General features: G+C 36.1%; 1 long non-coding RNA gene across 1 annotated transcript; it reads left to right on the forward strand.

The window, feature by feature from the left end:
- The first annotated feature begins 275 nt into the window (after window positions 1-275).
- LOC139827329 (uncharacterized) lies at window positions 276-5,714 on the forward strand. Its single transcript, XR_011737843.1, has 3 exons — window positions 276-405; window positions 4,250-4,338; window positions 4,446-5,714. It is a non-coding gene; the product is annotated as an uncharacterized lncRNA (long non-coding RNA).
- The last annotated feature ends 1,402 nt before the right edge of the window (window positions 5,715-7,116 follow it).

The following is a 7,116-nucleotide window of genomic DNA, read 5'->3' on the forward strand; positions in this document are numbered from 1 at the left end:
TGTTCCTAAGAACCTCATCTACGTGTCTTTAAACACCTCCAGGGATGGTGATTCAACCATTTCCCTGGGTAGCCTGTTCCAATGCCTGACAACCCTTTCTGGGTAGAAATTTTTCCTAATATTCAATGTGAACCTTCCGTGATGCAACTTGAGGCCATTTCCTCTTATCCTATCACTTGTTACTTGGGAGAAGAGATCCTAAAACAGATAGCAACTGGCTGTTACAGCTAAATTATTTCTTGTATTTGTTTATCGTAGTGAGTATATCTTTCCTGATTATCATGGAGAACCTGCTCACATGTCGGTGCTCATCCTTCAGCATCAAAATCTTGAACTGAATCCTACCCTGAGTGAGCAAAATTTCTCAAGACACTTCTGTGAAATGGTCCACAGAATGTTCATTTGGTAAATACCTTGATTTATCTTCTTTCTCTGGGAAGCTGGTACCAACTCTTGCTTTGCTTACATCCTCATGTTATATTGTTCTGATATGCAGACATTTTTTGCTTAGGTAATGACCAGTGGTGGGGCTTGAATCTTTTATATTTCATGCTTTCATTAGAATTTCAATTGTTTTCTCACTATCTACAGCAACCCTTTCCTTCCCTCATTCATTGCTTCATGCAGGAGTTTACTGACTTTGTATTTTAATTTTTACCTGTTTTTTTTCACTGCTCTTAACAACTGAAGACTACTGTAGATTTGAAAACTCATACAAAGACATTCATAGACATTCTGGGATGTGAGCCAACTCTTGCTTCTAGCTCAGCTGTCACTTAATATTCTTTCAAATAATTAAGGGTGGGTTTTTTTATTTTTTTTTTTTATTATTATTATTTTTTATTTTTCAACTACAGCACTTTCTTTTCTAGGACTTAATATCCCACCTGCTGTGTAATGAAGGTATTGTATTCACTCATACCTCATTTCGCAATACAGTCCATATACACATTAGATCCTCACATTCATTTTGCTACGGTAAGTAAAGTCACATGCTTATCACCAATTACAGAAAAAGAAAAAATCTACTTCTTTAGTTCAAAGAAAAGTCAATAGGAGGGTTCAATGTATTCATCAGAAAACCACTGGATAAAAATGGGCCAAGCAAACATAAAAGCACATTAATATTTCCTTTTTGGAAAGGAGGTAAGTGGGGAAGGTCAACTTTTGGTGAACAGTTCATGAACTAAAATCGAACAAGGTGCCTTTACTTTTCCTGTTTATCATATTACAGTCCTTGGAAGTACATTATAATATCATATGTATAAGCTACATATTAATGATTGTAGATACTCAGTTGGCATATGAAGTTAATTTCAAATGGAAATTAAAATGACAAAAATAGATTTTGTGTTTATAAATAATACCTGAATCACCATGAGGTGTTGCCTGGTAAAAGCTCTGCTGTAACTGGTGTAAATTCACACAATGAAGCAAATATGTGGGGGTTTGATTTGCCACGTGTGCTCAAGTTACACAATAAATACAAAATATTTTCATGTAATTACAACTGCATTTGGTTTTAACCGGACTTGATAAACTGCAGGACTCTATAATATCAGATTCAGTTTATTAACTCCCTTACTCATCAGTCTATTTATACTTTTTTTTTCACAAGGACAAAAGGGATCTTCAACTTAGAAAATGTGAAAAAAATGTTTATTCTTGCAACCTCTGTCCCCTTATATTTCACACTGTCATGCCTCTGTTGACTAAAGGGGAGTTAGCACTGACTTAATGAGGGATCAGAAACAGGCCTTTTTAACACAGCTGCTTTTACAAGGTAATCTTGTAGAATTGATGTCTTCAGTGGCCACAAGATGCGTATGGTGAATAATGATGTTGGACACTGAGATATTTTGCTTGGTACAGGCATAAATGGATGCAACTGCATCGACTTCTCCACATATATTTTACAGACTAAACTTTACTGTGTCTACTGAATGATAATTACCCATTAATGTCGTGTGCGTGGAATAGCTGAGAGCTAGTATCTGAAACCTGGATGGGTCTTGTAACTGCTTAGAGTGGAAAAAAGAGCTCTAATGAGAAATCAGTATGACTGTAAAATATTCTAAATTAGGATTTTCAGGAGTTAGTATCTACGATGTACATCTGAGAAAATCACCCTGGGTTCCTGTCATAGATAACAGGGAGCTCATTTTTGTAGTCAATGACTTCAGGATGTGATTCACCTCCTTAAATAGGCAGCTACCTTTAGTTCAATGTAAATCCTGTTGACCAGTTCTTCATTGACTATAATAAGAGCCTGGAGAAAAAGTTCTGATGCAGGCAATGCCATTTTATATATCTGGAGTTAGGTGAGGTTAATTCATCACTGTTATAAGTCTTTCATTTGAGGATACAACCTTGAAATTACTGCCTTGTGCATGTTTGACTCAAATTTGGGGGTGCATATGTCTTAAAGAGGACAGGAAAAATAAATCCCTTCTACTACAGAAAGAAAAAAAAAGCTGTTCAGCATGTGAACTGTGGCATTTTAGCTTTTGCTGCTTCTGAGTCCAGCCCATCCAGGGCATGCTGTTGCTGTTTGAAGGCTTTTGAGTCTTTTGTCACTTCAAACTCTACTGTGGTCTATATGAAGCTAAGAGGGCAAAATATGTTTATGCAGTTGTGCTTTTTGGATGTCTTTAGCATGATTTCTTAGCAACCATGTCTCCTTTTCTCACAATCCATCAGAGTGTAGGAGGTGCCTGGCATTTTGCTTGCTCTGCATACAAATAATTTTAACTGCAGTCCATTATAACCAGACCTTCAGCACTAATGTTTCTCTAAACATGAAGGAAAATTCTGTTAAGACTTTATCACTGCTCATCTTATCACAATATGGGCTAGAGTCTTAAAGTGCCCCTAGTGAAAATCCACCAAATTAGTGTTCCTATTTAAAATATCTAAGTCTCACATTAGTAAATCAATAAAATAGAAATAACAGTTTTATATACCTTTAATATGCTGGAGATCTTGGATCATGCTTATTCATTAAACTTTCCACAGTTCGTGGAATTTTTTTAGATGAGAATCAGTATCTCTTCATCTATGCTGGCTTGATACTGCAGAACAGGGAAGGCAAGTGAGTTTATAGATGACTAAAAGTTCAGTATAAGTGGTATTAAAGAAGAATACCCCACAGAGTCTGCTTGACATTTAATGTTTGATTTTTCTTTAAGTTAATCTAAAGAAAGCTATAGAATGAGAAAGGATTTTTGATCGATAGCTGAATATTTTGTTTGGAATAGCAAACCAATGGGCAACTATTGACATGGAAAAATTCCCATGTAAATTATATGGTAAAAGAACATGACAGTGTGGGAGAACAAATTCCTTTACTCTAAGCTGCAGGTCACCCCGTGTAGCATTATCAAGTAAGACAGCAAAAATGGATGGAGTCTCAAAACAGCTTAATTTGACACTGACTTCACTGGAAACTTGAAGACATGAGGCAGGACTTAGATATTTACTCTGTCAAGCATTCCAGTATGAAAACAAGCAAGAATGTTTTGGGGCACAACTCTCATATTTTGGGGCTTGAAGATCTATATAATTTTTTTCCAAGTCCTATCAATAAGTAGACATGAAATGCCAGGGAAGATTCCTTATTTACCTCTGTGACTGCAGATTATCTTCAAATACCTTGATACCTCTGCTATCTACATGTTAGAGGAAAGAATTCTTCTGTCTCTTTCCTTTTCTAGTTTGCTTTCAGATTATTTCTTGTATTCTCTCATTCCTGCAGTTCCTAGAAGAATATGCTGGCCGAGGGCTCTAAATTGTCAGTATTGCTGAAGCACCAATAATCTGAATTTACTTGAATGACCACTGACCCAAACTCTGTAGTTACAATTACATCTGTGTGTATATACTTGTGCCAAGAAAAAATACTTTATTTCCTTGTAGCTCAATAGCCCCTCTATATGTGAAATATTATTATTACTTCAAACCACAATCCTTGATTTAGAGTTCTGAAATTATTACAAGAAGACAAATTTGTCATTTACTGTGGATATTACTTTAAAAATTTATGCTTTGCTTTTTAAAATATACATTTAGAATACTAAAGGCTTTTTGTTCAAACATTAAGATTAGAGTATTACACTTAAATTTCTAAGTAATAATTAATTTTGTGATTGTAGCTGTTAAGCTTCTTGGGTCAAATGTTGAGAAACACACAGGAGATGCATGATTTGGCTCATAGTTGATTAATATTTTGTTACTGTCTTTTTTTTCCCAGTTTATTCAGGTACATATCAGGCTTACAGTTTCAAGGGTCCTGATGTGTTTCCAAATGACCTGGATTGCCACATTAAGGGGATGGAGGAGGTTGGTACATAATCTATTGGACCTTTTAAGGGGAAGGTTTGATCCCCTCTTGCTTTGTGTAGTTATTAGTACTTGTGTGATGTAGATCTCGGCTTATTCTCCGGTAGGGTTCTCCTCATCATGATAGTGACACCTTCTCTCCTTAATGAAGGAAGTTGGGTTGGCAGACCTGAGGACACTGTGGGGAAGGAGGGACCACACTTACTCTGATGCCATCTCTATATTTCCTGAGAAAAAAAGCAAACTGTTCAGATTTCAATATGCATGAATCTTTCATAAGCAATGCATTCAAACCAAGGTAAGCAAAAACATCAGAGAGGGCTTTTTGAGCTAAAATTGTCTGTTCTGCGTTACTGGTGAAATATGATGGTTTAACAGGGGAATTAGACTGAGCCAATAACACCACACCTCAACAGGAGACTCATATTCCAGGTATTTTTACATTCAAATGATTAAAAAATTAATGATTGTTGAGAAATGAACTTCTAAATCTTCCATGCTACCGACCGGTTCACCAAGAGCGCTGTCATAGCTCATCAGATAGAAAATCAGTCACAGCTTTCGAAAACACTGTTTTTTGAGATATGAAGTCAGAAATCCAGGAACTTTATCATTAACCTGTTTCCAACAACAATTGCCATGTCTGATGCAATGGCGTGAAGATTCACCCAAAGTTGCATATACTTTATTTCTTCTTATCTGATACATCCTCTGGACTACAATCAAAATGAAAATGGCAGCAGGAAAAAAACAACGATGCTTCATCTATAACTCTCAGGATCTTTACCTTCCAAATTTAGCTTTTATCCCTGTTTGCCACAGCTCACTCAGGTGAATTTTGCTTGCCGACCTGTCCTGCATTTTTTTCTGTAAGTGCAAATTTGCATAAATATATGAACCATGCTCACCTTAGAGCAAAAGGATGAATGTTGCTTGAGTGCAGAAACACAAGCAGATTGCAGGATCAAAACCTTCCCTGACCTACCCACACTTTTTTTGAGGAGCCCTGGTATTTATAGATGGAGCTGCTGAGCTCAGTGATCACGTCAAACATGGCAACTGCACAACACAGCTCGGCGTCATCTGCAAACTTGCTGAGTTCACACCCAATCCCACTGTCTATGCTTTGGCAATCTTTTGTTTATTCTTTCAGCAAAAACAGGAGGTTATTTTTCCCTGTATTTGATTCCTACATGCAGCAATAATGATAAAATTACTACCACATGTCTCTGAACTGTGTATAATTTATTTTCTAGGAAATCTCAAAATCTGAGGGAAAACCATTTCTATTTTGACACTAATTTTTTAAAAAAATGCCACCTTAATGAAAGTTACTAATTTATTTGCTTTGATAGATGAAAAGGTTTGTTTGTGTTTGTTTTTCAAATCAGATCACTTTGTTGCAAGGTTTGATTTAGAAAATAAATTATTTTAGGTTTTTCAGCAGGTCTCAAATTTAGTTCAACAATTGAGTGGCAGAAACTCTCCATATTTTCAAAATGTTTCAATGCTACAAAATGTGTGTAAGAGTAAAAAAAAAAAGAGAATAAAAGAAAATATGATAACATAACATAAAACAAAAAAGTAGGATAAGATCAATGTTTTCTAGTATACTGCAAATATTCCTTTGACACAGGTGTCAGAAAAAGGTTTGATGACTCAACAGTAATTCTACTGATCTAATTGAAACATCGGTACATTTTCTGCACGATATTTTTGATTTTTTTACTTGTTTACATTTCCTTTTTCAATGCAGCATTTGTGCCTTTAAAAATGTCAGATAAGAATTTAAATGAGAACAGGGGTTTTAAAAGATTGTATTTTGGTGTGTTTTCAACCTGCTTTATAATGAGAGCTCTAGCGAAAAGTTGTTATAACATTTTTTTGAACCCAGGAATCTCCAGAACTCTTCAATCACAACAAAGAAAGTGCCTCATTAGGCATCTGTGAGTTGCAACTATTGTACAAAGCAAAGGTTTCTCACAGTTTATAGGAGTAACTCTCATGTTTCCGTGTGACTGGAGTCAATTATAGACCATGTCAGCCATCATGAAAGATGGGACTATAAACAAATATAGAAGACAATTTGGGGTTTCTTAGCATCTCTCATATTCGAAGTATGTCAAAAGTGTGTATAAAACAGCAGAGGGGTGAAAAAATGCCTTTAACAGGGAAACGGAGCAGGTGTCCATATCTTGCTTAGCCTTGGGCTTTTTAAGCAAAAAGGTGATTTTATAAGCAATTTGGGTAGGTGGGAAGAATAAAGGATGATCAGTGTAGGAAATGTTAGAGATGGAGTAAGGTGGACAAAGAAGATGGCAGAGCTATATAGAGACATGTAAACAGACAGAATAAGAGCCACAAAGCTGGCAAGGAACAGGCAGATATTTAAGGAAGCGTGCAGATGACAGGCAAAATGTACGTACTTTCTCTTAACAATTCATTGCCTTTTTTAAAAAAATAGTTCACACGTACTCAGACAACCCAAATAGAGACTAGCACAATGAGACGCTACCGAGGAGAAAATTAAAAAGAACAAGTATGAATGGCAGCGCACAGATTTTGCAATCAGTCAGTTTACACTACATTGAAGCTGGTAAGTGAGCAATCAGATGTTCTGCAGCTCATTTCCAAAACAACGGAGGAAGCAACATACATATTCAGTACTATACACAGCAGTGCAGAGAGCAATGCTGGAAGAAACCTCAAGTGTTGACTATTGCTTTCTGCCACAAGGCAGCATAAGCACTGCTGTAGTATTTTATAACCAAATGTCTG

Source organism: Patagioenas fasciata, chromosome 2 (assembly GCF_037038585.1).
Source record: "Patagioenas fasciata isolate bPatFas1 chromosome 2, bPatFas1.hap1, whole genome shotgun sequence".
NCBI classification, from domain to species: domain Eukaryota; kingdom Metazoa; phylum Chordata; class Aves; order Columbiformes; family Columbidae; genus Patagioenas; species Patagioenas fasciata.